This window comes from Mastomys coucha, unplaced genomic scaffold (assembly GCF_008632895.1).
Source record: "Mastomys coucha isolate ucsf_1 unplaced genomic scaffold, UCSF_Mcou_1 pScaffold20, whole genome shotgun sequence".
Classification (NCBI taxonomy): Eukaryota; Metazoa; Chordata; class Mammalia; order Rodentia; family Muridae; genus Mastomys; species Mastomys coucha.
The window spans coordinates 130132867-130143957 of NW_022196903.1; positions in this window are offsets into that span (position 1 = coordinate 130132867).

Consider the following 11091-nt stretch of genomic DNA (forward strand, 5'->3'; position numbering starts at 1 on the left):
AAAGAAAGAAAGGAAGGAAGGAAGGAAGGAAGGAAGGAAGGAAGGAAGGAAGGAAGAAAGAAAGAGAACGGCCCCTATAGACTCGTATGTTTGAATGCTTGGCCAATAGGGAATGGCACTATTAGGAGATTTGGCCTAATTGGAATAAATGTGGCCTTGTTGGGGGAAGTGTGTCACTGTGGATGTAGGCTCTGAGGTCTCCTATGCTCGAGCTACACCAAGTGTTGAACACAGTCCCCCTTTGCTCCCTGTGGATCAAGATATAGACCTCTTGGCTCCTCTAGCACCATGTCTGCCTGGACGCCACCACGCTCCCCACCATAATGATAATGGACTAAACCTCTGAAGCTGTAAGCCAGCCCCAATTAAATAGTTTTCTTTATAAGAGCTGCTGTGGTCATGTTATCTCTTTACAGCAATGAAAATACTAACTAAAGTGTTTGTTGAACCAGCAACCTCACACATGTAAGCAACAAACTGTCGCAGTTACAGCAGTGATGTCATTGAGAACTTTTCGGTTCCATTATCATCTGGTGAGATCACTGTCATAAAGGGACTGAAGGTTCGACATGCAGCATGTGTCTGGGTAGAATTTCAAGAAGTCCTTATTTTAGGTAAGTTTCTAAAAATTATTAATCTTCTAGATTCTAATTGTCATGTGGACAGCAGTGAATCACAAAATCCGAATTCTACTCTAGCAAGGGATTGGAAGTTGGCAAGCAGCCACCACGAACTGAGCAGCTGTTGATAGTTTATGGATTCTGGGGGGAAGGAGAGACCAATTTTCTTTAAGGGTGTGGCACCTGGTAAGTTGACCATACTCCAGTGGATACTCCATACCCAGGAGTATCTGGACAGCACAAATTAGACTTTATGAGTTATCTTCAAAAAGAGGACACAGTGTTGGAAGGAGTGGGTTGAATCTTGGAGAAGTTACGGCAGGGATGGGAGAGCAGGCTCCAAATACATTCTATGAAACTCACAGAATAAAAAACTACGTTTTAACTGCACGTTAGAAGACGGTGTCAGAAATGGGTGTGGACAGTAGCAATCCAACTTGGCCTGCCTCGGGAGATGCAACAAGACATTGGATTTGCTGAAATATAACCAACCAGCCATAACAACAACAAAACCCGAAGCTATATAAGCTGATCTGCTCTTTAATTCTGTCAGGAGTCAGGGCCTTGAGTCTTAGCTGTTTATGCTTTCAGAATTGTTCATTTCCCAATATACTGAAATTTTTATTAGGAAATTTTTCTCTAGTATCATTTTTTCTTCAAGCCTTGTAAAAATTTATTGCATTTGTATTAATAAAGCAGCCTAGTTCTCTGCTACTGTTTGCTTTTCTATCCTTTGCTGAGATCGGTTTGGATTTTTTAATATAAAGCTTGTCTCTCATAGAAATCTAGTTGTCTTGCTTTTGCCTCTATTAATACCCAGACTACATTCATGTTTTTCTTAATTTTTAAGGGCTGCAATGTACAGCCCTGTGTACATCAGTCTATCACAATGCCCTTGAGGATTGTGATAAATGACCAACTTTGTAACATAATTTCTACTTTCTTCTCTCGGTCTAATGCTGATATCATCACATATATGTGTATGTAACAAGCCCACAAAACATAACAGTATAGCTTCGGTTTCATTAGCCTTAAAAAACAAAAACAAATAAACACAACCATAAAGGAGACCTGGGGAGATGGCTGTAACATAAAGTGCTTGCCACATAAAGCATGACTGAAATGCAGGGCTGGCATGACATCCCACCTGTCACCCCTGGCCTTGAGCAATAGACACAATAAGAAGCTGGCTAACCATGCTCAATGAATCTAGAAGCTCTGGGTTCAAGTGAGAGACCATGCCTAAATACAGGAGAAAGAGAGCAATCAACTGAGGAAGACATCTGACATCAACCTCTGGCCTCCACATGCATTCATATACATTGCATGTGTACCTGCCCTTGTGTACACACACACATACAAACATGCATACACAAGTGGGGAAGGAAAGGCAGACCATGGGAGAGAAGGCAGAAGAAAGAAAGGAAAGCCGTTGGGTAAGCTTTTCCTGGGGAGATGAACAAGTGTCCTTCAGTGGTTGCTGATTCTTCCTCCACAGCCAGCCTAGAATCTGCCGGCATGGCTAGAGACTCCTAACACTGCTGGGTCAGGTGATGAAGAGAGCCAATGAGAAAGACACAGTGCCACATCTGGCTACTTGAGAGCCAATGAGATGCTAGGAGGGAAGTTTAAAGGCTTGCCCAGTTCCTGCAATAAATGAGTCGGCTTTTCCACTTGTCTGATTCCCAGAGTTTGTATCTTTGACTCTTCACCTTCTTACCCCTGTCCAGTCGCAAGCAACAAGGATCCACGTAGCAGTGGTCATTCCAATGACGGAAATGGCCCCAACTCTTCTCTGTCAACATATATTCCTTACTCTCTTAATGATGGAAAATTATGTGGGTCCTATCGTGTGCAAGTCTACTGTAGGCAGTCACAGCTGCTGGGAGTTCCAGACGACAAAGTCTGTGTCATGGCCAGAGGATAGCATTTCACAACAAGGAGAAATAGCAACCCGTGGGACCATCTTCATATTTCCCTAGACTGTCAATGTTTCTCTGCTCTTTGCTCCTCTCTGTGATGTGAAGTCATCCTTTTGCTCTGATTTCCTTATAGTCTGAAGTCCTGCATTTTGAGATCTCATAGAGAAGTTCTGTCTTTATCTAAAGAAGTCTTCTATTCTCCCATGCCTTTTGAGTGATGCTTTGCTGAAAACAATAATCTTGGGTGATATTTTTCTATGAGCACACTGACTATTATTCTACTGCCTACCGGGCTATGTATTTCATGAGGAAGTAGCTCCTGGACTTGCAGTTACTCCACATCTATGATTAAGTAGCTTGCCACTTCAAGATTCAGCTTTTAAATTTTCTATTGTGGCTGGTCCAGGTGTAAAACTCTTCCTGTATGTTCTACTTGGAATCCAATGAACTTTCTGGACATTTAGATAAAGGTTTTTCATCAAATGTGAGACATTTATAGTTATCTTTCTAAGAAACTTTCTCTCTGTTTCTCTTGGTCCTCTTGTATTTCCTATTACAAATATGTTGATAAGAATCTTCTCCCAGTTTTTCCTGTTGACTTATATGCTGTTCTATCTTCAAGTAAATCAGTGGCTCCCCTGACCTCCTAAATTCTTCTGCTGATACCATGTAGAATAGTTTCCACTTCGGTTACTGTGTTTTCAGATGTAGCATCTCTATCTGGCTCTTTTGCTGGAGCTCCTGTTCCCTGTTTAGATTTCCCATTCATGGCATCATTTTAAAGATGTTTTCTTTTGTTCCTTTTAATTACTCAAAAGCATTCAGAGTTTATGCTTGACTTCTTCCTCTTCTAAATTTAAAATCATGACCTTACATTCAGCTCCTATTGAGTACTTATCTTTCTGTATATGGATGTCATTGTCCTGTTTTACATAATAACTCTCATACTTCTGTTGAAAAGGTAGCATTTTATATAACATATTTTGGCAATTTATTGAGATACATATATATACATATACATATATATCATATACATATATATACATATATTATATACATATACATATAATCAGTGAACTTAAACTGCAGGATCTGACTTCCATGATGGATACAGCTACTGTTTCTGCTCAGACCTGAAATTGGGGTTTTTAAGGCCTTTTCCCACTTGCCTGATCAGATCATGTATCACTAATATGTTCAAAGCCACCTAATAATGTGGGCAGATGTTTACACCTCAGACCCTAAAGCATTTTCATTTGTTTCTAATCTATCTGTATGTAATTCCGAGGCAGATTCAGAGTTCAACCAATTCTCAGGTGTGCCTGTGGCTGTCTCGTTTCCATCCTTCCAACATGCTTACGCATAGCTTGTAGCTCCCCTGTCAGGAATATGAAAAGCTTACTAAGCACTGCATGCCTCTCTAACTCCCAGAAACTCCTTAAAATGTCAGCACGGCCCACCACTTTCATCAGATGAAACCGGAACCTTAGCGCGGCAAAGTTCTAGACTTTTCTATTTGTTTTTTCTATTTGCCACTTTTTCATAATAACCAGTATGGTTTCTTTCCAAGTTGAGTCTTCCTCCTCAGAAAACAAACCTATTTGTGTTCATGACTCAGCTGCTGTCATAAAGTCACCACTGACAACTACCAGCCTGGGTGAAGGGACACATTGGACCAGACCCAAGGAAAACAGGTTACAGGAAATTCATGTGCATTTTTCAAGAATAAATACCTCTCATTTATTGCCTACTCCAGGTCAATTTCTGTGTCACCCAAAAGCATGTTATTAAGTTTTTCATCTTATTTCATATTTGATGGTTTTGCAGAGAGTACTCACTGACATTTTCTTACAACACAACTAAAATACTTCTATATTAAAGCTTTCTAGTATCTCTCTCAAGAGTAATGAGAGAGTCGTTCATTGTCCTGTTAACATTTGAATTGGCCACGTGACCAATTCTATACTATCGAAGGCTTCAAATGATAATCTGACTTTTCCATTACTTCCTATTATCCATCCATCAGAAGAGAGTTGGACTGAGAAGTGACTGGCCCTCAGATAAAGATGTATGAAGCAGAGTTGTATGCAGTATTCAGCCGGCCAAGTTCAGGCAATTTCATCTCAGTACCAACTAAACCATACTGGTCTATAAATATAAAACTAAGAAACTAAATATTTATTACTAAGCGTGTCTGAGAGTTGGGGCATGGTTGTTGCACAGCAATACCAACTTATGGTTGTCTATCGTGAGTGACGTCCTATATAGTGTGTTCCAAGGCAGCAATAAGATAAGCTAATAGCCAGCCCTGCTTTGTACGGTCCTTCTGGTAGACCCTGGCTGAGTGATCCTGTCTACATTCCAAGCATCACTGTTTGTCCTGAGATCACAAAACAGTTGGTATGGATTATCATGAAATTCTTTGTTATGAGGGGACACTAGGATAGAAGGTGACTTAGATAGCCATTTGCCTCTGAGAGGTATTGACAACAAGTGGAAAATAATCCAATTGTGTCTTTTGTAAGACTGATACTGCAAGTTTCGATCTACCTTGAGTTTTTCTGCTACTCTGGCATTGAAAATCAAAGGTCCTTAGGGACATGTTTTAAACTTCTGTGCTTCTGGGTCTAAACCATTCTTCTTCCTTTTGTACTTGCCATGTAGTTTCAACACCTAAGACATCTAAAACTCTGAATACAGAATGAGGCATGTTAGACTGTATCACTTGCTATTAAATAGCTATTTGTAATGCAATGTCTATGGGTCAGAACAGATGTCTGTGTGTTAGGGGCAATACTACCTCACACATAAGAATGTTAACTTAAGAATCCAACCTCTCCCAGCACGGAAAGAGGCATTGTCAGTTTCGGCATTGAGCCGGTCTTTCTACTGATGCTCTGTTGGAATGTGTGTACACAGAGAATGGAAGACAGCGGGACACTTGGGGAGCTATTGTATAAGGAAGCTGATGCCGGGAGAATCACAAGCGAGGCGAGCAGGATAAATACCATAAGAACATACTGAAACCCAGCAGCAAGCAGAGGAATGGAGGCTCAGACTGCTGGGCAATAGCAGCGGTGTACAAAACAGCCACAGCCACAAAGGATGCAGGCGAATAGCTAAGCAAGAACAAGACACCTGCCAGCCCTAGGTTGAATTCTACATATGCATATTACATCCTATGTGTTCCTGCGAACCCACCCTTGAGCTTAAGAGTCATGGCTTGTGCCCACAGCGTCATCGTAAAGAAACAAAAGCCAGCAGAATAATTCCACCTGAGTCTATTTTTTTTCTTATTAAATTTATTTATTTGTTTGTTTCACAACCCAATATCTGCCCTTCCTCTCCTTCCAGTAACCCCTTACATAAGCCCTCCCCAAATTTCCCTTAGAAGGGGAAGTCCCCCCAGGTGTCAATCACCCCATTTTCTGCACCTCACCACCACCCCACCCCACCTACCCTATCCCTCTAACCCCAACCACCCTACCACCATACACCACACATGAAGTCAATGTGGGACTAGGTGCACCCTCTCTCACTCAGGCCAGACAAGGTTGTTCATTTTGAAGTGCAGTATCCACAAGCAGGCAGGCGGGCCATGAGCTCGAGGACAACCCCTGCTCCAGATGTTTGGGGGGACCCACGTGAAGACCAAGCTGCTTCTCTGCTGCATTGCTCGCTCTTTGGCTGGTGGTTCAGTCTCTGGGAGCCCCTAAGGGTCCAGGTAAGTTGACTCTCTTGGTCTTCCTGTGGAGTCCCTGTCTTCTTTGTGTCCTTCAGTCTTTCTCCCAACTCTTCTGTAAGACTCCCTGAGCTCTATTTAATGTTTGGGTTTGAGTCTCTGCATGTCTTTCCATTGGCTGCTGGATGGAGCTTCTCAGAGGATAGTTGTCCAGGGCTCCTGTCTGCCAGCATAACTGAATATCATTAATAGTGTCAAGGATTGGTTTTGCTCCATAGGATGGGTCTAAATTTGGGGCAGTCATTGGTTGGCCATTCCCTCGGTCTCTGCTCTGTCTTTGTTTCTACACATCTTGTAGGCAGGGTTGAAGGCTTTGTGGGTGGGTTGCTGTCCTTACCCTTCTACTGGGAGTCCTGCCTGGCTACAGGAAGTGGCCACTTCAGGACCCACATCCCCCACTTCCAGGAATATCAGGCAAAGTTGCCCCTTAGCCCCTCTGAGACCTCTCCCCATCCCAGGTCTCTGGCATGTCCTCGAGATTGCCCCACCCCTCAGCCAATCTCCATTCTCTCTCCCTGCTCTCCCTATATATGATCCCCCCACTGCCTCACTCCCCTCCCCATCTCCTCTTCCAACCAGTTCCCTCCTCCTATCCACCTCCCATATCTGTTTTTTGTTTCCCCTTCTGAGAAAGATTCAACCATCCTCCCTTGTGGTCGCCTTGTTATTTGGTTTCTTTGTGTCTATTGATTATAGCATGGCTACCCTCTACTTTATGGCTAATACCCTCTTATGAGTGAGTGCATACCATTGCATGCCCTTTTGGGTCTGGGTTACCTCACTCAGGATGATGTTTTCTAGTTCCATCCATTTGCCTGTGAAATTCGTGTTGTCCTTGTTTTTAATAGTTGAGTAGTATTCCACTGTATAGACATACCACATTTTCTGTATCCATTCTTCAGTTTTCTGGCTATTACAAATAAAGTTGCTATGAACATAGCTGAGCAAGTGTCTTTGCGGAATAGTAGAACATCATTCGGGTATGTGCCCAGGAATGGTATAGGTGGGACTTGAGATAGGACTATTCCAAATCTTCTGAGAAACTGCCAAATTGATTCCCAGAGTGACTGTACAACTTTGCACTCCCACCAACTGTGGAGGAGTGTTCCCATTACTCCACATCCTCACCAACATGAGCTGTCCTTTTTTTAAAATCTTAGCCATTCTGATGGGTGCAAGGTAGAATCTCAGAGTTGTTTAGATTTGCATTTCCTTGGTCACAAAGGATGTTAAACATTTCTCTTTTTTATTAACTAATTAATTTATTTTTTACACTCCATATTTTATCCCCTGGCCCTGTCCATACTCCTACTGTTCCCATACCTCCTCCCCATACTGTCCCCATACTGTCCCATACCTCCTCCCTACCCCCTGTCTCCATGTGGATGTCCCCACCCACCACCCCACCTGAACTCGAAACTCCCTGGAGCCTCCAGTCTCTTGAGGTTTAGGTGCATCACCTCTGAATGAACACAGACCCGGCAGTCCTCTACTGTATGTGTGTTGGCGGCCTCATATCAGCTGGTGTATGCTGCCTGTTTGGTGGTCCAGTGTTTGAGAGATCTCAGAGACCCAGATAAATAGAAACTGCTGGTCCTCCTACAGGATTGTCCTTCTCCTCAGCTTCATTAAGCCTTCCCTAATTCAACAACACATTGGCACAGAGGGAAAATTCCTAAACAGAACTCCAATAGCTCATTCTCTAAGATCAAGAATTGATAAGTGGGACCTCATGAAACTGGAAAGCTTCTGTAAGGCTAAGGACATAGTCAATAAGACAAATCAGCAACCTACAGATTGGGAAAAAAATCTTCACTGACCCCACATCTGATAGAGGGCTAATATCCAAAATATATAAAGAACCCAAGAAACTAATCACCAAAAAAACCAAACAACCCAATCAAAAAAATGGGTATAGAACTAAATGGAGATCTCACAACTGAGGAATCTCAAATAGCTGAGAAGCAACTAAAGAAATGTTCAAAGTCCTTAATGATCAGAGAAATGCAAATCTAAACATTTCTTTAAGTGCTTCTCGGCCATTCAAGGTTCCCCTGTCGAAAATTCTCCATTTAGCTCAGGACCCCTTTTTTAAATAGGTTATTTGGGTTGTTTGTGTCTAACTTCTTGAGTTCTTTGTATATTTTGGATATTAAACATCCACCTGAGCCTATTAGTCCTTTACAAATTTACATGATTTTCCCCAAACTGTATTATGAACTTCGTTGTCATTTGAAAATGTATCATGCTGCAAGCAGTAGATTAGCAAGCAGGAAGGCTTCAGGCAGCCACAGATGCTGTGCCCATTACGACTAATCCAGAAGTCAAAAAGATTTCTGTCCTGCAAGGACACCAGCTGTGACAGAGAACACCAGCATTATCTACAGAAGAAGCAGGGCTGCTATGGACTGCTGACTTACAGCTCCGGTAAACGCCTGTAGACCTCACAAGCTGCCTGTCTGCCTCTTCTGGAAAATGGTCAGGTTTATTTAATTCATAAAAGGCATCCATGTTGCCCTGGGAAGGGCATATAGGAATCCCTCAGGGGAAACTGGAAAGCATAAGAGAACCAGCTAGAGTGTCAATCATAAGCACACATCGGCCAGGACCCTTTCCTGTAGGATTGACAGTTCTACATGACTCACTAACTCATAGGTTATCAATAAGACACAACATTAAGAAATAGTGCAAGTATTCTGCTAGCAGCCTTCAGATGAAGATGTAGAACTCTCAGCTCTGTCTGCATCATGCCTGCCTGGATGCTGCCCTGCTCCCACCTTGATGATGACAGACTGAACCTCTGACCCTGACCAAAGCTGGAGGATCTTCATGACACAGGGCAACAACAGGATATCTGAGAGGAGTCCCAGGGAGGTTCCAGAATTGACAGAGTAGCAGAAGCCAGAGGCCTCAAACCAAACCAACGATTTATTGCAATGAACATTTGTAAGTAAAGCTGTATGGACAAAAGGGTATCCTATATGACACACAGTGACATACCACAGCCTCCAAGGTCAGTGTGTATGGGTATGAAGCACACATGGGCACACAGAACAAGTCCTTTCCTGCTGAGGCACCATCACTTGGCAAAAGGGCACCAGTGGCCTCCTCTTTCTCTCAATGGAATGATGACAGACCATCTCAAAATACACAGTATCCACACAGCTTGGGAGAAGTTCCATGCAGTAGCTGATTCAGACAGATGCAGACACCCACAGTCAAACTGTGGCTGGAGCTTGGGGACTCTTATGGAAGAATAGGAGGAAGTAAGTTCTGAAGGGGATAGGAACCCCACAGGAATTCAACAGAGTTAACTAACCTGGACCCTCGGGGCTTTCAGAAGAAGAACTGCCAACCAAAGAACATATATAGGCTAGACCTAGGCCTTCTGGCAAATATGTAGTAGACTTGCAGCTTAGTCTTTATGTGGGTCTTGAACAACTGGAGTGGGGGCTATTCCAAAAGCTGTTACCTATATATAGGATATGTTCTTCTAGCTGGGCTGCCTTGTCTGACCTCAGTGAGACCTCTCCCACTTAGCCTCATGGAGACTTGATGTGCCAGGGTGGGTAGGTACATAGATAGATAGATAGATAGATAGATAGATAGATAGATAGATAGATAGATAGATAGATGGACAGACAGAGACTTGATGAAAAATAATACTCAAAGAAAATATAAGTGAAAAAATGTTTTGTTTATTTTAAATAAATTGTGAACTATTGGAGGGGATTTGGGGATATTATTCAAGAGTTTACTTATCTAGATGTGTTTGAATTTGTAATTCTTCCCTGAAAATATCTTGGAATACTATGATTGTCAAGTAAAAACAATAGATATTTTATGTTCACCTTTTTCCCATATTTATTGTTAAGGAAAATGGGAGAAAAAGAAGCATAGCCCCATTTTAGTAGATCTATGGCTCACAAATTTTCAGTATTAATTGATGTCTTTATAAATTAGGTATTTATAATAAAATAACTATATGTTTACCTGAAAAAAAAAGAAATAGTGGAGCAAAATGACACTGGATAGTCAAAAATATTATACTAAATTGCCTTCTAAGATCAAGATTAAAAATTATAATACCTTTAAGTGGACCTCCCCACAAACAGACCATAATTTCTTGGTGTTTAAATATGCCTGAAAAATGTAAATATGAAAAATGCTTCATTCACAATGACTCTCAATCACACCACAGACTTATAAAAATTGGTTGGGATTAGTTGTGCCCACTTCTAATCTTAGCATTCAGGTGGAGACAGGAGGAGCTTTGTGAGTTCAAGGTCAGCCTGGTCTATAGAGCCAGTTCCAGGCTAGTCATAGTTACATGGAGAGAACCTGTCTCAAAATAAATCAAACATATACGTGTGTGTGTGCATGTCACAAACAGAAATTACATATGTAATCTCTGATTTTTCTAGTAGTCATGTTCTAAGGGATTTTAAGAAAGTGAAATTAATTTCATTAACAAATGTTAATCACCCCAACACAGTAAAAATGTTATCATTTTAACTAATTTGACACCAAAAAAATATTATTTTTATTAGAAATAATTTTCCATCAAGTACATTCTGGTCATGTTTTCCCCTCCCTCATCCCCCCCCCAACTCACACCTTTGTTCTCTGTACATGGAAAACAAGTAGGCAAATAAATAAATAAACAAACAAACAAACCAGAATAAAACAGAAACAAAAAGAATAAACAAAAAACCACAAGAGATACACATACACACACACACACACACACACACACGCATGCACGCATGCACGTATGCACGCATGCACATGCACACACACAAACAAA